Source organism: Protobothrops mucrosquamatus, unplaced genomic scaffold (assembly GCF_001527695.2).
Source record: "Protobothrops mucrosquamatus isolate PMUCROS unplaced genomic scaffold, P.Mucros_1.0 scaffold196, whole genome shotgun sequence".
NCBI classification, from domain to species: domain Eukaryota; kingdom Metazoa; phylum Chordata; class Lepidosauria; order Squamata; family Viperidae; genus Protobothrops; species Protobothrops mucrosquamatus.
Window position 1 is genome coordinate 152,066 of NW_015386552.1, and position 25,509 is coordinate 177,574.

Genomic DNA, 25,509 nt, shown 5'->3' on the forward strand with positions numbered 1-25,509 from the left:
CCGGGCCCGAGGAACTAAGCTCCCTGGGGACCGAGTAGAGCCCTGAGGACCGGAGCACCTACAAGCTTGTAGACAGCGTGTGTGTGCTCCCCAAACCCGATATGGTCCTCTGCTCCCGCCATATCTGCCCTTCCCACTGACCGTGCTGATCGTGCCACCCTCTCTTAATCCCCCAGCCACCTCCCCCATCACTCCGACATGATCATGGTGTGTTACTTTGCTTGATGAAAACACACACACAAATACACAGAAACACACATTCATAGATATTTAGAGAACTTCCACAACATCATCAGTACTATATTCCAATTCCTCAAAAGTAGTTAGAAGTCAGTCTACAATTGACAACATACCATTTGAACACAAAAGGATAATTATTGTTCTGCCTTAAGTTTCATACAAAATCTTTTTAACATGCTTTACTTAAACAAACAAATATAAGAAGCATTATGCAATCTAGAATTTTAGAATGAGTTTTTTCTGGCTCTATAGGGATTGAATGCAAACATTTTGCATTTAATATTTGCCAGATTTCCCCTAAGTTAAAAGAAGTGATACACCAAAGTTTTATCTGTGCTTTTTTATGACATGAGATTTGATGGCAAAAATGTTGAAGGACAATATTTTGGCAACATTCTTGTGATGGCATGTGTGTGTGTGTGTGTGTGTGTGTGTGTGTGTGTGTGTGTGTGTACAAAGTGGGCTGCTGCTATACATGTAGTATTCCCATCATCCCATTTTAATTGAATGTTAATATTGCATTCCCCTCCCTTCCTCAAAGAAGAAACAGAGACTGGTAGAAGGCTGCAGAGTGATCAGATAATGCATTAAACAGAATTTGAATATATTAAACATATATATTAAGCTATTGCCCTGGAACCCTACATTTGCAAAACATCATGAAATAAATTATAGAGCAACTTGAGATTAAGATAAAAAGAGAACTCTTGAGAAACTTGAAAACCAAATCTCAGCACAATATTCATTGAAACTGACATAGGCTATGTGTTCTAAATAAGTACCATTAAATGATCATGTTTAAATTCCCCAAATCAGTAACTGATGGAAGACCATTATTCAAATTTTACAACTGAATTAGGCTTGAACAATAAAAATAATCACTGATCTCAGATGCGGCTTCCTCTTCTCATTTAAAAAATATAATTTAAGAAGTGTTTTGTGCCACAAAGCTGTTATCCTAATCTTTGAAAACTATATATAAATAAAATATTTGGCATCATTTTGTAATTATATCATTAAACAATGTTTCCAGAGTCTCAACTTCTAAATTGTTATTTAAAAAATTCCCCAAAAATAATGTATACAAATGTTTCATTGGATCACTTTGACTTGAGATATATGCTTGGAGGACAATTAAAGTGTGTAAGTTTGTTGATGCAACAAAAGACCATTAATTTTTGTAATGATATGTAGTTGTTCTAGAACAGTGGTTCTCAACCTTTTTAATGCCGCGACCCCAACCGGTCGTAAGTCGAGGACTAAACCGGTCGTAAGTNACTACCCAACCGGTCGTAAGTCGAGGACTTTCCCTGCCCGGGAGCGCCACGCATGCGTGGTTCCGCCCCCTGCGCTGGCCGAGGCGTAGCTGGCAAGCGGCAGAGACGGAGCAGGCCGACCACCAGCTGGCCCAGCCCAAGGGAGGTAAGGCACCCGCCGGAAAAGGGGGAAAAAATGGCGGACAAAAAAAATGGCGGATAGCCTTGCTTGGCGACCCCGGTGAAATGGTCAATCGACCCCAAATGGGGTCCCGACCCACAGGTTGAGAACCACTGTTCTAGAACATGGAATTAAAAATAAAATAATGTCTTCTTCAAAAATGAAATAAGTGCTGCAAAGCTGACATTATGATGTAGTCCTAAATATGTCTTTTTCCATTATATGACTCAATGAAAGATTTTTCAGAAAAAAATGTGTAGCATGGTTCCATTTTTAAGCATACACACTTATACATATTATAAATAGAGAGATAGACTTTGCATATGAAACAGTATCCTGTTCTTGTTCTCATGAATGGGAACATTTCTTTACCTCATATAGTTTCTCCTCTAACAGAAGCGGAAGAAACCATTTTAATTAATTCCCTTCTGATATATGGAAGGATGGCCAAGGGCAAGTAATATAACATCATTGTCATGATATACTGTAAGCCTATCCCTTACTGTATATACCTGCTGGCTTGTAATAATACAAATGAATGGAACTTACATCATGATGTTTTGGTCTTAACCATGTTTATTTGCAAAAACCAGTACTTCTTTCTATGCAGTTACCTATACTCCCAGGAAAATATTTTTCATAGGGCTTAGAATCTTCTTCCAGAACAGATATGTTGCAGGGAAAGAAGGAAATGATTTAAAATTCTTTGTGCTATTCTTAGTTTTTAGTGAAATTTACTGAAGATTCCATTGCAATTAAACATAAACAATATTCTTCTTTCAGAATATTTTATAGGGGTTCCTGAAAATCTTCCATCCAAATACTAACTGGGCCTGACTCAACTTAGCTTTGACCTGTTACTAGCTGACAATATCTCCTGTCTTTAATGGTTATGGAAGCTTTATGGCTGATTGTTCTGTAGCAGTTCAGCAATAAATATACATATGACCTTCATCCGGATATTATACAAATTGGTAAGATTTTACTTACAATCTGAGTCAGAGTCAAGTATAACTAGTCTTGTTCCCTTCATATCATCCCCTAGGTATAGAGCGTAAAGGAATTACAAAAAAATCTCTGTTATTTATACGGGATATTCAAGTAAAAATAATTTTATCTATGGTTGAACAGTAATCTGAAGAGGGCATGGATAAGATAATTATCATATCATCATTTTTCATAAAGCCAATTAATCATTCACTAACCACATTCTATAAAATGTCAGGAATGAAACTACCATTCCTATATTCCTAGGCTGATTTTGCTTACTGATTGATAGAAGAACGTTTGCTTGAACATGCAGTGATTCTGTCTCCTGGCTAATTCTTGTAGAGGCTTTCAGGATGGTTGGACAGTCTGGAAATGAATCAGAAAAGTAACCTTTGAGAGCATCATTACAAAAAGCCTCCTATACATGCCCGGCTCTGTTATTGTCTCCCAGCCATTAATGAAAGGTATTGCAACTAATTCAGTTACTCAGGAGTACTTTAAAAATACATATGCACACAGGGCCAATACATTAAATACTTAACCTGTCTTCTAAAATTTGAGGAGAACAAGGGCAAAAAAAGTGATTATATCATTCCTAAAAATCTAGTTTCTTAGTTTTGCATATGTTATTTCCCTAACTTTAAATGCCTTTTAAAAAATGTCTTTTAAGAATTAAAATCCAGTCAAGTGATACCAATATCCATGTGGGATACTATTATTAATAGTAACTATTTCACTTACCATATTTTTTATAACTATAGGACTACTTATAGTAAAACAACTTTAGATGTTTTTTCAGAATGTGAAAATAGGAATATATTATTTAGAGATGAAATTCAAAGGTTGCACATAATATCTGCATGCTTACACATCATTCCTCTGGAATTTGAGGATTTGTAGAGAATTATCTGAACTATGTAAGAAGTATCAATATGTATTTTGCAAACCAGTGCTTTAATAATACAATAATTTGGAATGTCAAGAACTCCACCATAACTCCACCATTCAAATATTTATTATTAATATTAACAAATTAAGTATATTGAATACATGAAACACTGTATAATCCATCTGTTCAAGTGTGGGTGTTATGAACAGCATGAAATGTTCTATTTCATTAGTTCACAAATAAGTTTTATTTTTAAAAAAATCCATCAGCAGCAACAGCTTGTCTTTGACATACCAGGCTGGTCTGACTTTGGAATTTAGGCATAATTTCAACCAAGATTGTCACAAAGCTTCTGAGTAAATGTGAACTGATATACATATTATATTCTGAGGAAGGAAGGAAGGAAGGAAGGAAGGAAGGAAGGAAGGAAGGAAGGAAGGAAGGAAGGAAGGAAGGAAGGAAGGAAGGAAGGAAGGAAAGATATATAAGCCTGCTTTTAAAAAAAAGAAAAAAAGAAATCTTCACTCATGAAAAATGCTATGGGATAAAGAAAGAACATGAAGATAGTGGGAATGTTGGCAATGATTTCTTTATCATAGGATGTTCCACGTGATGTTATAATGTACATGAGTTCCCTTATCACCAAGTATATTTCTGTATCAGAAGTCCTTAGAAAAACAGGCAGAAAGCTTCCCCCCCCCCCATAGAAGGGAATCTACAAATAAGAGTTTGTTTATAAAAATTGAATAATTGGTCAATCATAATGCTTGCTCAATATGCAATGTAGATTTCCATTTTTAAATTGAATTAAATATTACATACCAGCACAGCCATAGGAGTGGTAACAGTAGTCTTGACTGCATAGCAATAAAAAAAAGGGCGGAAGATATGAGTAGGACTCTAATAGGCTACTCACAGAGGAGCGCAGATGACAAGCTACAGAAATATCTGAACACTGTGAGTCCCAATACACAAGGATTTTACATTCTTTAGACTCAATCAACATTACCAAATTTTAGAAAGATTAGAAACTAAATCATATGGAAGGAATACGTTTAGTCCAGAGATCTTTGTTCTTAATAATATTCTTCAAACACCTAATGGGATTTCATGCTAAAGGGATATGAAATAATGGATTTAAGGTCTATGTCAGTTTTAGAAAGTAAAAAAGAAACTTCCTAACAACAAAAGCAATTCAACAGTGAACAAATTATCAGAAAGATGTGGACTCACTTTCATTAAATATATTCAAGCCGATGCTTTACTAAGTTGTACTTTATGGCCTAAATAGCCCTTCCAATAGCATGACTGTAATTAAATTTTATTTTTTTAAAATGTGTACACTATCACATTATAAGATTGATCTAGTACTAATTATTAAAATATTGCTTTATTTATTTTGGATTTTTAAAATTACATCTTTATTACTTTATATGACAGCAAACATACATAATCTCCCTTATGTATCCTCATAGTCAGAAGTATCTTCTGTTAACATTTTTCTGAAGTTTAAAAACCAGGTCCTCAAACAATCTAGTGTCTCTCTTAGCCCATTTTAAGAAGCTGCGTGTTTATTATTATTTTTAACTACATAATAACGAAGCTACTACATGTCATGGCAGGATACCTAGTAATGGAACGTACTTAGTTTGATTCTTTGACATTTCTCAGCTTCTGTAATCTGAGCAATAATGTAAATAAATTATAATTTTAACTTGAATCACATCTGAGAATCTTGAGTGTTCCTCTTAAATATGGTACCATATTTTTACTGTGTTTTCATCACAAAACACACAAAAACAAATATAAAAATAAAAAACCTTTAATTTTTGAATTCACTGGTGAGATAAAAGAAAGACAGATCAAATGAGTAATCATGCTGATCACTGCCATATTACATAATACCTATTTATCTCTGCAAGCTGAAAAAGATAATCTGCTGAAGTTTTAATTCTGAGAATAAACAAAGCCCTAGTCATAATTTATTTCTCTAGACTTGAGATGCTTCTAGTAGTGTTTCTGTGGCTGCAATGGCAAAAATAAGAGAGGAGGAGGCTTTCATTGTTTATGCAAAATATAATGTAGCAAGAATCATGAAAGGAGAAAAAGGAATACTAGATTTCATCAATTTCACAGTTATAATTGCAATACAGACTTCACTGGTCATCCTAATGACAGTGGCTGTGTGGATTTTTGTTTCCATTTTTCACAAACTGCATTAGCTACCTGACTTGATCAAGTGAAACATTTATTTTATGGATGAGATCAGTAAGTTAATTTCTTATAAGCTGCCTGATTACCAATGATTAACTCCCCTGCATTCATGCAAGAATCTCTTCATTCCTTTTCCACAAAACTTCCCTGGTCATACCTGTCTGAAATTTGGCATGGCTGTTCTGCACCATAGGCTACAAATTAAATTATACTCTGTTGTCTGAAGAAACACTATGGATATATTTTTAAAAAATCAAATGTCAAAGAATCCCTCAAGAATATGTCTCCTTACTTTAAAAAATTATCCCCAGGAAAAGAGGCAGAAAAATACTTGCCACTTTTAACAAAGAAAGTACTAAGGAAGTTGACACAAATACTACTTGAATCTATTCCTAGCAAGGTTATTATAATCTATCCAGTTTTGCATGATTCATGCAAATCAGTTTTTTAAAAGTTAATACAAAAAAGTTAACCAAAAGAGTGAAGGAAAAAAGCTGAAAGAGACAGAACTGAGGATGCAGAGATTTTAAGAAGGATTTTAAATCGGGATATATGTAGTTCTGAATCAACCATGGCAGCTTGGCAAGGAGTTGACATTGAGGCTTTCTAGAGATACTATGAAAATATGGTTTCCCTTGTCACCCCAGGATGCAGTTTTGGCAGACAGCTGAGTTGTTCTGCATGCCATTGTCAATTGTTTATGCTCAATGGAGCTGATGCACACTGAATCTCTGAGTTAGTTGCAGCTGTGGGAAGGGAGGAGATCATTTGAGGATAAGATTAGTCTGCTTACTCTACTTAGATTTTTCTAGGAGCCAATCATGGGATCACATTAGACCCTTTTCTAAAGGAAAGCATTCCAATTGGAATTATTGTTGGAGAAAGCTGCTACCTATTTTATATAATCTCCTATAATATCAAAATAAAGGAGTAATGTTTATAGTCTTACAAGATTTTCATCTTATCAGCCATCCTTATGTGACTGTACTAGAACTTCAATATATTCATCTCATTTTTGTGTTAAATTTATTCAGAGTCTAGTAGGATGTCTAGTACTGCACCTATATTATTTTATATCTTAAATGCCTTATTTTTCTTCCTTTGAGCATCCTTCATGAATTTATAAAATGTAATCACATCTCCCTCGAACAAATTTTGCTATCTGAGGTAAATTATATTACCAAGTATAAGGTAGAATTTAAAATTCTGTATCTTTGTTATCTTTATTATACATATCTGGACATTTTGTATTTGGCATTTTACAACAAAAAATAAGAATTAATTGCACCTTAGAAAATAAATTTATTTTGGCATCACTTTTGGTGATCAGATTAAAAGATTTTTAGTTTATACATTTTGTTGACTAATGAGTACATTCCATCATCAAGATGTTATAAACTTCTTCACTCTTTCTAGTGGTTAGGGTTTCATTTGTTCCATTTTGTGTTTTCATATTCCAAATTATATGCTATAAAACTTTTTTGTATTACAGTTCCTTTGCACTCTGAATCTTGTACAGCTCTGCAATATCTATATGATAGAAAATGGACAATATGCTAATTTTTGCAGGATACAAAAAAAGTACTATCAATGTTATAGTCCTTGAACAGTCAGTTTAGTTAATTTACAAGTTAACATAAAAAAAATAATGAACATAAACATACCAAATGTTCTCTTTTAGCACTGAACAAACAGCCCTCAAGCCAATTACATTCACAAATGTCAATGAGTCCTTGAAAATATCATCACCAATATTGTTTTCTAGACAAATTGAACTCAAAATTCCATAATTTATTTATTTATTTATTTATTTATATACATATACATATACATATACATATACATATACATATACATATACATATACATATACATATACATATACATATACATATACATACACATACACATACATACATACATACATACATACATACATACATACATATATATATATATATATATAGGTCTTTAGTTATTCGGGTTTTCTCCTGCGTAGAATTAGAAGTGTCTTGGCGACGTTTCGACGAAGTCACATTCATCATCTTCAGGCTGGCGTCTTCAGCTTCGTGCTTCTGGGAGTAGTATATAACACTGGAAAACCAATACAGGTTTTTTCCTTGTTTTCTTTTGACCATAACTATTAGCATTGAAAATAAATAATTCCATATAATGGCCTTGTGCACGGAACAAAAACCAGAGTGTGAAATCAAAGCGTGTCTGATAATAAACAAATGTCGACAAGATACTCCTAACATTTATAACACATAGATCATTTTGTTCCATTGCTTCTTTATTTCTGTGATGTTAGTTTGATAGATGAGGCAACGTACTAATTTGTATACAGTTTATGAAAAGTCCTGTGGTTTCATGTATAAATGAAGATTTTGTCAGCCAATCCTGTCAGCAACTGAATTGAAACAGAAGCTCACATGTGGCTGTAAAGATCCAGTTATTATGGGAAACTTCAGTTGCTTGTAGCATATGTATGGGCATATGCCATACTTTTTCCTTTTTGCCCAGTAGTTGAAGAAAGGATATGCATCAATGATACTTACAAGTTGAAGATGGAAAATGAACTCAGTGTATATGCAGAGAGATAAAATAGAAGCATCCAAGCTCTATATTTCAGAAAGCCAACATAAATCTTAACAGGTTTGTAGCTTTATCAAGACTGTCCAATATAACTACTGTGAAGCATTAGTTGTAATATTGGTGATGATATTTTCAAGGACTCACAGGTCATCATTGACATTTGTGAATGTAATTGGCTTGAGGGCTGTCTCGTTAGGCATCTTTTTTTGGATTGCTGAATGAGAGGAGCTTTTCTCTTACAATTGATTTAACTATTAAATGTTTGTTTGTTTGTTTGTTTTGAATAGGCAGGTGTTCTGCATACAAATGCTGCCTGGACTTGAATAAAGAAATGGGTGTTTCCATCTAATGCTAGACAGATGTGATAAAGTATCTTTTATTGATAGGCACAGATGACAGTGATCACTGGGCTCCTGGTCAAAGAACTGCAGAAGAGCCCTGAACAAAGCAAGGTTATAAGTTATATATATTTGGTTAGTTTCATTATATAAGAAATATAAATAATAGTATGGCTCCACCTGGGAATGCCTTTGATAAAATATTGAGAGTAACTTTATTATAATTTCACAGCATTCCTCCATATTATCAGGATTTCATTCCTCTAGATCTCTTCTATTCTGTGAGGTAAGCATAACTAGGTCCTTTAATCATTCCAGCAGTCCTTTTGCCATCTTGGTAGCCCTTCGCTGAACTTGCTCCACGTTATCTTTTGTGCATTCCGTTCATTGGCAATTGACGAAGACACATGGTGAGCAAACAAGCTCTTTATTAATCTTCTCCTACAACTAAGCAAGCAGCAAAAGGCACACAGGCCTTTTATAGGGCCTTAGACCCAGACAGTGTTAACCAATAGAAACTGGCTGTTTTCGCGCCTTGTGCATGCACACAAGGCTGGCGCCAACCAGTCTGGTCCCGGGCAGCTTTTGGGTTGCCTGGGACGGGTTTGCAACAATTTTGAGCCTGCTTCCTACTCTAGCAGGCTCAGAACACAACATTATCCATGTCCTTTTTAAACTGGATGTGCAGGACTGAATACAATACTCCAAGTGAGTTTAGACCAAGACAAGATAGAGCAGGATAATTACTTCCCATGATCTGGACTCTATGCTCTCCTTGATTGTTCTTCAAGATGTTGCTGGTCTTCTTTGTGGTTGCATTATATCACTGGGACATGTTTAGCTTGTGATCCATTAATACACCCAAGTCTTTCTCACATGTGCTGCTCTTGAGCCAGATTTTCTCAATTTTGTATGTTTATTTCATTGTTCTTACTTAGATGTATCACTTTACATTATTTCCTCTTCATTTTCATCCTAGTTTTTTTTTTTTGCTCCCACTCTCCTAGCTGGCTTTTTTTTTATTTTTTTCCTTCTCTTCCCAAGTATTAACCATGCTTCCTATCATCTGCAAATTTGGGAAGAATTCCTTTGAATTCTTTTGTCCACCTTATTTATAAAATGGATAAACAGTACCAGGATAGAACCTTGTGATACCCTACTCATTATGTCCTTTCAACTAAATGTAAACCCATTTATAATCACCCTTTCAGTATGATCCTTGAGTGAATTGTGGATCTACCTTAACAGTTGAGTTGTCAACCCCAAATTGACCATTTTGTTGATAAGGATGCCATGAGAGACTTTGTTAAAAAACATTGCTATAGTCAAGATATGCTATATTCCTAACATTTGTCTGATTAACCAATTTAGTAACTATCATAAAAGATCAAGTGGTCATGCCAACAAGACTTCTAACTGGGGTAAAGCTACAGAGTTTAGAAGGAGTTTGTTATTTGGACCCATTTTTCTCAAGCTGATTATGGACATGCAAATAGCATTGATCCCCCTTATGTAAGATTTTTTTGGAACTTAAATGGGGAAAGTGCATTTCTCTGGCTTTTGGGGGGAAGGGGTCTCTCCAGTGGTATTCTAGACCGAGGTCATAAGAGACCAATTGTTAATGAAAGACCAGTTTTGGAAATTTTGCAAACCAATTGAGAACAGAACTGAGAGCATCAATTAGCTATTTGGGGGCTAGCAGTGCAATGGTAGATTGTTATACATTTATTAGCATTCCAATGGGTATTGCAGGACCCATGGAATCCCAGTTCACCAGCCTGGGTTAAGGATTGCTCCTTCCTCAGTCATTCTCTCTCTCTCTCTCTCTCTCTCTCTCTCTCTCTCTCTCTCTCTCTCTCTCTCTCTCTCTCTCTCTTTCTCTCTCTCTCCCTCTCCCTCCCTCTCCCTCTCCCTCTCCATGTGTGTGTTCATGTGTGTGTGTGAGAGAGTAAGTAAATGGAGGAATAAAGAAGGAATGGAATTAAAGAAAAATATGTGTATGTGAGACAGAAGCATTTGAGGAGCAGAAAGCTAACAGGTTGGAACATTAGAGAATATTTTTCTCTTTTTAAGAATTGGAACATTGTAGTTGTGGGTTAGAGGCTATGCTCCTGACAGCAGCATCTTGTAGATGCTTCGATAGGACTAGTACTATATTACTCTAGTTTTGGATATGATCACTCTATATCTAAAACTTTTTTGAATTCTTCAAAGATTTAAAACTTTGCTCCTTACCTTTTGGGTTACTCAGATAGGCCTTGAAATATTAGTATATTGATCTAGTTAGAAGTGAAGGCTGTTTTCTCAGTCACACTGAACAGTGTCTTAATTTATGACTAGCCAGCTGATTTAGTGCAGTAGTTCTGAAGACTGTTTTCAAGAGAGATATTTCCTGACATGAAAGGAAAGTGTATATTCAGTGGAAAATGCTAACTGGAACTGATGTTATTTCTTCCATCAAGATAAAACTACTGAGCTTACTTTATAGAAACAGTCATTTTTGTGCTTCAGTAACTGCTTTTACAATCATATGTGAAATAAGTAATATGAAATATATTCCATGATTATTGATTCTACTGTGATGTGAACAATTTTATGGATAAAAAGCCAAGAGAGGGAGAGATCAAAACAGAGAAAACTTTGTGTAGAAAATGTCTACATAGGATTAGTAAGAGACTTACATTATTAGGGACTCCATTATTGTAAAAGAAAACTGACCTTTCTCTAAAAGAGGGAACACACTGCAACTGAAACAGCACCAAATGCAGGAATCTAGGGGCTGAAATCTTTCTAGAGTTAGAGAGATAATCAGATTATCCACATGTGTTCTGTACAGCTATTTTTGGGTGAGTGGATGGTCAAATTACCCACACGTGCTCTGTACAGTTGTGTATGGATGAGTGGATGACAGGAACTGTGTTTTTACAGTCAGCTTGTGATTGGCTGGGACCTTCTCACCAAAGTGGTACCTATTTATCTACTTGAATTTGCATGCTTTTGAACTGCTAGGTTGACAGGAGCTGGGACAATTAATGGGAACTCACCCCATCAAGTGGGCTGTCAGGTTTCCAGCCATCGTGGCCCCTAAAAAGGCAATATGAAAGGGAAAACATTATTCAGCAGTGAAAACTGAGTCTGTCCTGTAGGAGCAGATACCAGCATTTGAATGATTATACAACTTAGCACAATGGGTCCTTTTGTCATTGCTTTAATGTATGCTTTTGCCTTATATGGTCAAATACCATATACTATATCATGTGAAAGTGCTTTCTTCCCTGGATGTGCTTTTAAAACAGCTGATTGGTTACTTTACCTCCTAGAATATTTTGAAATGAGTACTAATGTACAACTCTGCTTTCCTTGTACACGATATTATATTTAGAGGTGATTTTAAAAGGGCCTCTATTTGGCCCTTTATGTTGCTAATAACATGAATAGCAACATGGTTCCATCCTTTTACAATATCATCCATTTTTAAAATAGTAGAACTGCACACTGTAAATTGTATATACATTTTTTAAGCAATGTCTCTGAGAAAAACTGATTGGGACATGTCCAGCATATTCTATATTTTGAAGCTGAATTGAGCAGTTTTATGAATGTCATTATACAACAATGGGTATCCTATTATATTTCTATTATTGCTATGTACTTAACTATAGGTGTAATCAATCATGTATTAAGAGCTATCTGTTTTTGCTTGCATGAATAGCTGATTTTGTTTTTTTTTAAATGTATTTAACTTCTGCAGAATAAAAAAAAACTTTGATTTTTTTTAAATGAATGGTATTAATGTTTCACTTATACCAACTACAAACCCCTGCTCTGATTATGTATGAAAAACATGTCTAAATACACATAACTGAGCCAGTTTTAAATGTTAAGGGGAGAAAAAGAAAGAAAAAAACTAAAGTTAATTAAGAAAGAATCTCAAGCTCCTAAATCTACATTGTCTTAATATAATAAAGGAGAGTTGAAATCAATTAGTGGTGGAATGTCAAGGGTACAAAACTTATATGGTAATGATTCACTATCTAGCCTTGATGTTAAGAAATCAAGGTTGGAAAATATGGCAAGGGCAGATTTTAAATTTCATAACATGAATGACAGATGTGTGTACAGGCTAAAAACTCCTTATAAGTGGAAATGATGAGTAAGCAAGAATCTCTCCCAGCTGAGTTTTAAAAGTGTATGTAAATTTTGTGCTAACATATTTAATTCACACAAGATCTAGCAATTAACGATAAAGAAAGATCTGGCAAAATGATTCTAGAGATCCTAAATAATGTGTTTTAACAGCCAGACACTTAATTATGAGAAACTGTTGGATAAATTTTGAAATAAATGGATGGCAGAGAGATAAGTGTTGAACAAAGTAACTTCTACCTTAAAGATGTTCTTACACATGAGTGCTCATAAATATAAGCATAGATTTTTTTTTTAATTTAATACCTTTAGAAAAGATCCAATACATATAGTACATTTATAATTTTTGCTAGCAAACTATAAGAAAGTGAGTTAAGATTGACATCTGGTTAGTGAGACTTATCTGATGTTTGTAAGATTTGGTATGTCAACACTGAAAGAACAGAAGAACTGTACTTAGATTGCATTAGCACATTGCATTTCAATAGCAAATTTTGCAGTTCTAGAAAGGCTGATTGGCCATTAGAACAAACATACTTATTTTTTGAGGTGACTATAAGGAAATTAATGAACAAAGCAATAACAGTATATAAAGTAGCTTAGTTTTTCACACAAGAAGCAGGGGTCTCATCAAACAAATTTAAAACCATTATACATATTAGACTCATCATATATATATGGATTGAGTCATATTTCTCATACAAGATTGCCTTTTATAATGTAAGATCAGTTATCTATATTTTATGTTTGCAGGATAATAAAACTCATTCTTTTCCAGGCTTAATTAACAATATTATCTATGAATAAGGTGCAAAATCCTATAATAATAGCTCCCCATAGAATATTTCAAAATAATAAGCAATCAGTTTATTCAAATATACAATAAAAAAGAAAATGATGACCTGAAAAAAAAACCGAGCAAACTCTTTAATGACAGTGAGGAAGGATTTAAAATTTCATCAGCTATATAATAAAATCAAACATTATGCTTCACTTTGTCCTGGAGCAATCAGGTTTTATTTTTAAAATAAATTTAAATTTGAAACAATAAATAGTTCACATGATCCTCTTTTTTTCAGAACTTCAGAGTATTTATAACTACTTAGCAAGAAACTCCAAAATAGCAGGGATACAACTATGCAACAACTCAATATAAATGAATTTATACTTTTCTTTCCAAGTGTTCTTTATGCCACCTAGTAGTCCAGTCTGTTGTCTCTTATGTGTAAAAACTATTGAATGTTACTAATTACTGGTCAATCACCTTCTTCCAAAATGTACACAATAATAATTTGTCTCTCTTTCCATATATTAAAGGAAGCGCCATTCATTTCTTCAGAATAGTTTTTGTAGAAGAGAGAAAAAAGAAAGAAAGAAAGAAAGAAAGAAAGAAAGAAAGAAAGAAAGAAAGAAAGAAAGAGAAATCCTGTATAAGAATGCATTTTTGAGCATAAACAATTGGCCTCAATTTATTTCATTTAAATTGCTCTTGATTTATATTTTAAACACATCTTGTCTACATTATCAGTCCCATGAAAAACACAGAAATGTGACACTGAAGCACTCATGTTGCTTATTCTGAATGCTGAAATCCCAAGAAACTACTTTAAATATGATTCATGGGAATTCTTTATCAAGTAAATAAAAATGACAGATATGTCGTTTGAATAATTTATATTTTCTTCTTCTTGTGCCATATCCGTTATCGGATGTTGGCGATCATGTTGGCGATCCTGTTTTTATCAGCAGCCGCATTTATATTTTACATTATGCATTTACTTAAAGTTTGTGTTATGTACAAAATATTCTTGTACAAAATTAATTAAAGGAAATTTTATTTTATTTTACAGTGTAATTAATTACTTATTTAAAAAGTATTTCATTTCAATATTTTATGCTGCTTGCAGAGTTTGTTTTTGCAACTTACAAAACCTGTATATTGCTGATCACAAAATAGCGCAAGCATGTTTGTATATTTTAAATATACTTTATGCTTTGTTCTATGGTCTAGTTTGTAGCTGTATCCTATAGTTTTATTTAGTAAATTTTATTTATTCTGAATCACTGACCAGTAATAAAGAATTTTATTTTATTTTAATGTTTTGTCCAGAAGCAGTAAGTTGAAATGTTATCAAAATGACAATATGTGTATTATGACATTGCCACAAAAGATCTGCCCTTGATTGCAACCAATGAACCCTAACCCTAAGGAAAAAAAGAACAATCCATCATTTGTTTCCTTATCTTTATAGGCTGTGCTTTGCTAAAATAGTTAATTTCTTACTTTCAAATCATGGAATGAACAATATTAATTCTTTGGAACTGGAAATGAAAGAAAATAATCCAGTATAATTCTGCTACTGTACACAAGATGGCATACCAAGGTTCCACCAGAACCATCAAAGGCTAATGAATAACAACTGAATGCTCTTATAAGACATTTAGAGTATACAGACAGAAAGTTTAAAGACGGTTTATATAGAGCTAGAGCATAGTTACCAGCATGCATATTATAATACCCGAATCACTCCTGTCCTTTAGCCATAATTTGTTGGGATCTCAAGGAATCTAAGTCATTCTTTTCAAATATATTATACATCTAGAGTGGACGGTTAAAAGTTATATAAATGCCATGCCTCAAAGCCACCAACCACAGCCATTAATACATATTATTTGTGACATCAAAGTGAATGTACTATATGAGCTTCTTATTGTGGCTAAATTAAAGGACTCAATAAAAATATGTGACATTTTTACACCAAGATTAATAGGCAAATTAAGAAAATCTTTTATACTAAATATAATAAGGTCACAGCAAAGATGGAAAGTAGACAGAAAGCTGCAGCCCAAGATATAATTATTAGGGCCCAAGCCTCACTGAGTAGAAGACATCTGAGCCTATGCAGAAGGAAAAAGGAAGAGAAGGAAATAACATAAAAAAATAGAAAGAAACAAGTTGTATTCCCATGTTGGCTTCAATCTAGGCATGCAACCCCCATGTAATGCATGTAAAAATCAAGGTTTCCTGATATTTTATACCCCACCTGTATATATACTGTAGGTCAAGGTTCCTCAACCGTGGCAACTTTAAGACTTGTGGACTTCAACTCCCAGAATTCCTCAGCCAGCATCCATTCAGTTGAAGTCCACAAATCTTAAAGTTGCCAAGGTTGAGGACCCTGCTGTAGGTCATCTCTTCCAGGTTACAGCACTGCCACTTTTCAGGATCCCAGTAGTGCAAAAACAGCTGAACTCAGAGACATACAGTGTTTTTGAAATCTTCTTAACAACAACATCATCTTATTATTCCTGAGAATTCAGGCTGGTGACATTAGTGATGGCTAACAATAACTGAGATTATGAATAAACATAATTCTGGAATGATCTTCTCTTATATGGTTGTTTTTAAGTAGAAGGTATACTTTTCCTTATAAAATATCATTTACATTGTCAGTGGGATTTGAAGGAAATATACATCCCAATGTTATTATATCTTGTAGAACCAACATTACTATAGGCACCAATAACTTTCTGCCCAATGTTGAGATTGTCTAGAAAATTAGTTCAATAATATCTTGAAGGTCATGAATTTGCTACTCCAGTACCAAGGTCATACATTGTACTAAGCAATAATATGGTTTAATAGCAACTCATTTTAGTCATTTTGATTTCTAAACAATAGTTTATGGATTAGTACTATGTAACTCAGATCAAAATGGCTTATTCGGCAACCTGCAGTTAAAACAAAACATAGATTCGTGAGATTAATGCATCATCGTTTAATTTTTTCCCCCTCACAGACAGATTACAACACTCGCTCCTGTCTAACCAAAAATAAAAGAATTTTGGAGTTGTTTGTGGAATTTGAAATGGAAATAAAATAAAATAAAATAATTAAAATAAAATAAAAATAACATTTCTCAGCTTTCAGAGCAAGAAATGGCAGACTGATGACAACTCTGTGAAAAGTGAAACCAATGACCACAGCAAAATGAAGAAACAGCAAGTAGACCGGCTCTTTGATAATTCCTCTATGGAAAAAGAGGGACTTGAGATCACCCACAAGTACCTCAGACAGCTGTTTCTTGTGAGAAGACCCCAGACTCCAGCTTGTATAGAACAATGAGAAACAAGGAAATAACCATCTTGCTCAAATTGTAGTAGACACCTTTGAAGGACACTAAGTTTGCATATTTTCTTTTCTAATCACTTTCAGCAATTCTTGTGAATTGTTTTTCAGCCATTAGAAGCCTTTGAAATGATAAGCACTGAGTGAGTTTCCTTGAATCCTAAGCAAAAGAAAGTTGTAACTACAAATTTTTGAAATAATCAGCAAAAGATTGATTAAAACTTTGATTTTAGAAAAGAGTACAGATAAGTTTAAAATAAGTTTTGGAATTAATTATAAAGAATTCTTCCTATAGAAAAATGCTGCTGTTTTGAATTTTCTGTTTTTAAAAATAAGATTTTAAAAATTGAACATTGGAGCAAATTAAAGATTGCAAATAAAGGAGAACACATAAACTTGACTTGCAATTACCAAATGAAGGAAAATATTCTAACACTGAACATATTGAAGGATATTTCTGAACAATGGACTCAAGAGGTTATTTTTAAGAGATCTGCCTCTATGGAAGGATGTAACATTGTTTTCTTTAAAAAAATGATCTTGAAATACTACTCTGGAATGGGAAGGCTCATATACTGACTCTGCCTATATTGGGTAGGGCATTACTGCTCCATTGCTCCAGTCATAGCCCTTGCCTTTCCAAAATACAAAATACCTACTGAAGGTTGCCCACCATTCACCATGGAATGGGGGAAGGAACTGCTCTCTGGCCAGTGTGCAACTATAAACCAACAAATAATATAGGAAATGATATGTACGCATTATGTGGTGTAGTGTCTCAGCATTTTCAATTGATACTGTTCATAGCTTTTGACTGATGAGATCAGGTATTTAGCACCATCATGTAACATTATTTAACAAACATTGTATTTCCTAGAAATCGAGGCTAGGTGTTTGTAGATTGGAATTAGGCTTGTGGTATTTTAATGACCAAATGTTTTCAGTACAACCGTATTATGCACTAGGTATCATCAGTCTTTGTTAACAGAATTGCAAATGATTGGCAACCTAAGCAAGAATTCTTGGCCACAAACTGCTGTCATTTTAATAATACTGCAAACTGTGTAGCTGCCAATTATTACAACCACACAAATCATGTGGGATAGAGATTGAAAATATATGCACTTATTGTTTTTACTATTGTTAGTTTATTTTATTTTTAAGAGCTTTTTGTTCCATGCTTCATTCTCACTCAGCAGGTGTTTGGCATTTATTTTGATTTTACACATCAGAGAGCTGAAACACACAGCTTGCTCTTATGTATATTCATCCAACTCTGGTTTTCTCAACAACATCACTTCTAAATATGGGAGTTCCTAGCTACAAGAATAGTGTCTATCTGAGGCATCCATTATCTCCTCATTATTTGCAGCCTCGTATTTGATCTGAAAGTGCCACAAAAAAAAAATTCTGTCCCTTTTATGAATTTTGAAGTCTTGATTGTGCAGTCTTCCTGAAGATGCACATTCAATTTGTGAATACTGGGGACATGTGAATACTGGGGACATGCAGGAAGTCAACTATGAGGTAATAAACTCATGTCGCCATTACTTGACTGCCTTCGCATGTGATCAAGGTGATTTGTAAGAAAGCATCATATCAGATCAATATTATGGGTTAAAATCCATTCTTTCATTTTATGAATAACATTCTCTTCCCAAAGAAATTTCTGATGTTTTATTCTCAGGCGCTTTAGCATTTTTAATGAACATTTATCATGTCAGGCAGTGCTTTTTAAATGATTTTACAAATCTCACCACACATTGTCTATTCTTGCAGAATTTTTTTTTTAAGTGTCCAAAGAAAAGCTTGTTCATGAGATCATCTTTTGAGATTTACAGTAACTGAAATGAGAAGCTCGGAAGTTTGTTGGCAACTAAGGAAGTTATTTCACAGTAAAAAAGGGGGAGAGTTTCCCCCCCATATTTGTCAGACAATTCATAACCAAATGCAGACACTCTGAAGTTTACTCTTGAGAGTAAATTAAATTTTCTTCCCTTTTGAAAAGAAAGGGAAGCCTTTTATTTTCATCAGATCTCCAAATGGTCCCCAAATATAGAGGATATTTTTCAATGTAAAAAAATGTTTGACATGTTTGGGTCGTCTGATGTTTCAACCATTCTTGAACTGGTTTGGAACTGATTTGTTAATAAATGCTAATCTTTTTAATTCATGAAGCGAAATAAACATAATTCAAGTTTCCTTTTGCAAGAAATTCAATATTTTGTATGATATTAGGCATAACAATTACTTTTTATAAAAATTATCATTTTCAAAATAAGAGATTTGTATCTTTAATTATGTCTATTGCTTAATTGCCAAATAGACTATGCCTTTTATGAAAAGACTGAATTCTTATATCTGTATTTATTAAAATGAGAAAGAATAAAATATCAGCATGAAGGTGATATGGGTACATACTGTAGACATCCTCCTTCTAATCCACAGTGATTAGTAACATATCTGCACTGATGTTACTTCGCATAAAAATATCCACTTGTCCCTGACTTTGTCTCATTTTAAATGTAATAGTCAGGAGCTCTATTTCACATTATTACACCTGCAAAGACTTTGTTTCCCAAAGGCTACTGAAAGAAAATTTTGCGATACATATATAGCACCTTTAGTTGGGTGGACAGTACTAGGATCCGAATACTATATGCTAAAACTCTGGTATATCTGGTAACAATTAAGTCAGTTAGAAACTTAATGAATGCAATGTCTAATTTAAAAAAAAAAAATCATTCTTTTCCCCATGCCAAATTAACTTTTAAAAGAAACCAACTTTAAAAATTGAGAGAAAGGTGATGATACGTAAAAATTGGATGGAAATGAGGATATTGACTTTTGACCAACTGAAAGCTGATTGAGAAGAATGTTAAACAACTTTGTGTTAAAAGATACATATCATCTTATCATATACAACCCCATCCAGCACTAAAGATACCATAATTTTGTAACTTGCAGGCCCTAAAACCCAAAGCCACTCTGTTCTGTTTCCAAAGAAGAGCCATTGAGACAAAGCGGAGTAACACAAACAGTCTTCCTTTATTGCAAATCACCAACAGAACTGCGGACAAATGGCGCAGGTACCTTTTATAGTCTCCCCAGCAACCTGCAGCATCAACCAATCGTTGCAAGCCATTTTCCCACCTTGCGCATGTGCACAAGGCTGGAGACAGCCTGTCTGGTCCCGGGGATTGCCCGCGTCTTAATTGTATCCTGCGCCTGCTGAATAGTTCAGCAGGCTTAGGACATAACACACTCAGTCTTGTGAGAGCTCAGCTGAAGCCTCTTGTTCACTATCTAGACTGTCACAGCATCAGACATCAGGATAAGACAATTGCAGCATCACTTAATTCTCCAGGGGCAGAGTTTTATAACTGAATATCATCAGCATACTAATAATGCTTCACCCCATGGCAAATAGGAATATTGATGTTGAATAGGAATGAAGAGAGCATCCTGTAGTACTGTATAGGAATGGGGTGGTGTTGGTGGTATGATCTCTCATCTCCAATCTTTACCAACTAGAACTGACCCTGGAGAAAGGAGGTGAACCAGCACAACACAGTGCTACTTACCCCCCAAATCTAGAGGGATACCATGGTTGATGGTATATTAAAACCACAGAGAGTACAGGTTAAGCAAGGCTGGATGCATAACTCCCATCCAGGTCTTGCCAGATATCATCCCAAAATGTGAACCAATGCTATTTCCACCCATACCCAGTCTAAATCCTGACTAAAAGGGATACAGATAATCTATTTCATTCAAGGTCTTCTGAAATTGTTAAACAACCACCATATTGCCCAATATGGTGGTTGTTTAACAATTTCAGAAGACCTTGAATGGTGGGGTGTAGTGAGGATTTCTTTAGGAGGAGGAGGTAAGACAAGGCCTTAGGTAAAGGAGCAGACATATCACTCAAAGAAAAATTTGCTACTTGTAGAATCTACTTACACAACAACCCTGGACTGCTTAGAAGAATCTACAGAGCATGTGGTTGAGTTCACAGTCCTAAGAACTGTGTCTAATTCCTCAGCCCCAACAAGTTCATACTAATATCAACCAGGCAAGACTCTCTTCTGGACTTGGAAAAAGATTGGCATTTAGTTGAGAAAATTCAAGCAACTGTCTGATAGATGCTGAACAAATTGTTTTGCATGCTTCTACCTGAGGTTCCCCTCAGGTAGAAGCATGGATCAGACATGGATCACCTAGAACAGGTTTTGGGATGGTGATCCATGGACATAATAAAGTCAGAGAAATGCTGATGTACTGCCAGCCTTATCATTACAAAATAAGCCTTAATAGCAGGTCTGTGTTTGCTCAAGTTCTTTGTTGAGCACTAGCAATGCTCTAGATGTCTTGTCTCCCTTGTCTCTCTCTGAACCCTTCTGTGAACCATGGGGAATGATGGAAGCTAGAATAGAAGAGAAATTGTATGGCATGAGCTGATCTAAAGTCTTGGCTTCCCCTTATTCCAAGCAGTGAACACAGATTCAGATGGATTGTTCAGCAGACCAGCAGGAACGAATCCCAGCTCCCTCTGAAATCCATTCCGGTCTATCAATTGCTGGAATGAACCTATCTAATGAATCCAATTTCTCTGCAGTGAACTGTGGCCCTAGAACAGACATGTCAAACTCGCGACGTCACGTGATGTGCGACGTAACGTGATGTCGTGCGACGTATTGGAGCTTTTTCCTCATTGCCAGCAATGGGGTGAGCATGGTTTCCTGGTGACGCATTCGGCCCATGGGATGGCAGTTTGACACCCCTGCCCCAGAGAGTCCTATGATAACAAGGAAGATATAAGAGCTTCCCCAATTTCAGATCATATAGCCACTGTTTTGCTAGATATACCAGATCAGATGGTATTCATCCATGTTGGAACTGGATTATCCCATGGTTGTCATGTTGGCCATGAACTCCAGCCACCTCAGACTCCACTCCTTGAAGACCCCAAGATTTTCAACCAAGAAATGGAATCAAGCAGAAGCTGTGTAGGAAGGAGGCTGGTTACAGAGCAACAAGAGCAACTGATCTGTAGAGTCCAACTTAATGAACAGGGTCTCATAATCAATTATTTGTGGAGCAGTACACATAAAAGCAGCAAGAGATTCCCAGATGACAATAGCTATACCACTACCTTTATCTTGGGGTCACAGCTGGTGCCTTACCCAGAACCCATATGGATATATCTCTGAAAAGGCCACTTACAACCTTTCCAGATCCAGTCAAGTCTCATTTATACATGCTAGGTCTGCTGTCTCATTGACAATAAAATAAGGGAGCCTTTATTACAGACTGACCTTATAGATATAAGCAGCAGCCAAAAACCAGAGACTCTGAAGTTCTGACTGGATACAAAGGCTGAGACCAGAGAACTGAAACCATATGACAATGACTCCATATTTCCTGAGAATGGCCTGTTCTCTGTCTCCCTCCCTAACTTCCTATACCCATCATTACCATAATATTTTGGCCCACCTTTACCACCCCGCACAGTCAGCACCATCCCCGAATTCAGATTTCTGAAACTCTTGCCAAAAAAAGTGCCAGGACTAATCCAGGCAGTCATCAGGAATCAAACTTCCCCAAAAGCACATGAATTCACACACAGAGCAGTTTTCCTCATTTTTCTGTTAAAGAAGTAAAAAATATTTTAAATGTCTTACACCTTAACAAATCTATTTTATTAAGATCCTAACTTTTTTAAAAGTGAAAAAGGCAAAAAAAGAAAGATCTTTTCAGATCCTTAACTACAACAAAATAAAATAAAATAAAATATCAAAATGGACCTAAGTCCTGCCCAGGTATTAGCAGGATTGCCTTCTTTTGTCTGAATCAGCTCATCCATTATTGTCTTCTCAGGAAAAAGGTTTTAGTTATATCTTTGAAATTCAGTAGGTTTCTAACTGGTTTTTATTATAGTTTGTTTCATTTTTATTATTTCTATTATAGATTATCCTTGTTTTCTTGTAACATTGATTAGGTATTTGTTGCTTTAGTCTATTTATATTTACTGTGGATATTCTTAACTGTTGCAGATGTTGATTGTTGTGTAAACTGTCATGAGTCTGCTGACTCAGTGATATACAAGTAGAATAAATAAAAAAATGCTGTAAACAACCATTTGCTCTCTTAAATGCTATCACAATCTCCTTTATGTCAAACATTGTTCTTGTTCTCCTTGCATTGATTTGATCATTATTCTTTTGCAACACAATCCTATGTAAGTCTTCTAAAAAACAAAGTCCACTCATTTCAGTTTTGTGTCTTGCCACAATAGTATTAGTAGTAGATTGCAAGATGTTAGTTGAGCTAAAAAGTTTGCTTTTGCCTATGAATGGCAGATTGAGGGCATCACTCAAAAAAAAAAAGCCTAAGTTAAAAAGAAATAACTAAATGAGCATAATTGTTTAATTACAGTAACAGTGTTGAAAGAGGTTGAGGGAGTTTGGAGACTTTAATTCAATTCTAATCAATTAATCAAATGAGATTTCTTCCTAAGCATATGCAGGGTTGCAATCTTTATCAGATTGTACTGCTCTAGTGTACTTCCCCAATAACATAAATAATAATAAAAGACATAACTTTTCTGGATCAACAGCAATTGTTTTTTTTAAAAAAATGCATTGCTCATTAGCATTTTCCATTCTGTATTCTCTTGAATTTTCTCTGTTTGCTTCTCTGCATATAAGAGTGTATACATGAAAAAGTAAGCAAGTCTATAGTGTTGACTGTATGGAAACATATTCATATTAGCATAACAATAAAACACAGCTCTTCTCAAATCATGATGCCATGGCCAGAGCATTTGGGAAATATGTGGATATAAGGTTGTTTGTAGCATGTGTTATTGGGGGCACTGTGGATAGCTACTCCCCACTTCTCCAATTTGAAGTTTTGGAGTGTAATTTCAGGCCAGTTAGAGTATACTGTACCCAACTTCCAGTCAATTGGCAGAAACACCATCAAACCATGACGAGTGGAACACTGGAAAATTGCATAGGTCTAGACCAGCCAGGCAAGTGAGGAAAGAATGCAGTGTTGTGGCCTGAAATATAGATTGTGCTAGGACTTTGTCCATGGCTCTGGAGCCCTGGTTAATCCTGGATTAAATGTATCTGAGTTAATTTTACTATTGACATGAATTTCTCTAAGGACACTTACCTCTTTGACAAGCAATGTTACTTCTGTAATCTTTTCATCCTTGACCCTCCTGTAGATCCCTCTGCAATTAGGTTTCACACTTGTTGATAAAAGTTAATTATAGAAGTTATTCCATGAACAGTGCATATGATCTTGTTGATGCTTGACAACCAAACTGTGCCCACGGTTGATTTTATTTATGCTGAAATGTGAAATCATCGTGCAGATTCTGCACTGACTTTCTGAATTCCAGCCATCATTTCTGCATCTTTCTTGTCCAGATAATGACTAGTACTAGCAGAGAAAGGTAAGTACTATACAGTCTGAATTATGGCAAGAATGTAAGCAGAACGTTATAAATTTTTTCTGTTTTACTTATTGTCAGGTTGGTGTGTTTATGTAAATATAAGGATGTGTATTTGTGTGATAAAGCTCAGTAGCATTATATTCAAAGTTTTAGAAGAATAGTATATGTAAATACTTATTTGAATACACATGCTGATATATGCAATAAACAATAATTAAGCACCTACCCCCTGTATATTGTCTTCCATCCCTCCATCCCCATCTTTAGTTATAACTTTTATTTTATTGTAATTTTAATGTGATTTTATAAATATAAATATATACATTATATTTATCCATATATTTATGGTTTTATTTTAGTATTGTGAGCTGCCCAGAGTTGCTTTGTGGTGATATGGGTGATAAGCCAATTTAATAAATATATATCTTTATATACCTTTATACATGTGTGTATGTATGTGTGTATATATAGCTATAGCTATAGAGATAGATAGATAGATAGATAGATAGATAGATAGATAGATAGATAGATAGATAGATAGATAGATAGATATAGAAAGATAATTGTTTCTAACTCTAAAGGGTGATGCTCATCTCCATTTCTTAGCTAAGGGAGCCAGCATTGTCTATGGACATTTCTGTAATCATGTGGCCAGAATGATTATATGCCAGGTACATGGAATGGTGTTACCTTCCCTCTGAAATGTTACCTATTTATCTACTTGTATTTGATATCACATACACACACTATATATATATATATATAAAATAACAAGGAGCTCACTTTATAATGAAAATGCTATAAAGCAGGGGTGTCAAACTGCCGGCCTGTGGGCCAGATGCGTCCCAAAGAAACCGCACCCACCGCATTGCCGGCAATGGGGGAAAAGTTCCAATACATCGCACAACATCATGTGATGTTGCGAGGTTGATATGTCTGCTATAAAGAAAAGGGGTGTGTAATAGAAGTATTTAAAACTAGGTACTATATATAGAAGAATTAATTCAAATAAGTTATTTCCATTTTCTACTGATGTTATAACTCATCAGAGTCAGTCATTCAA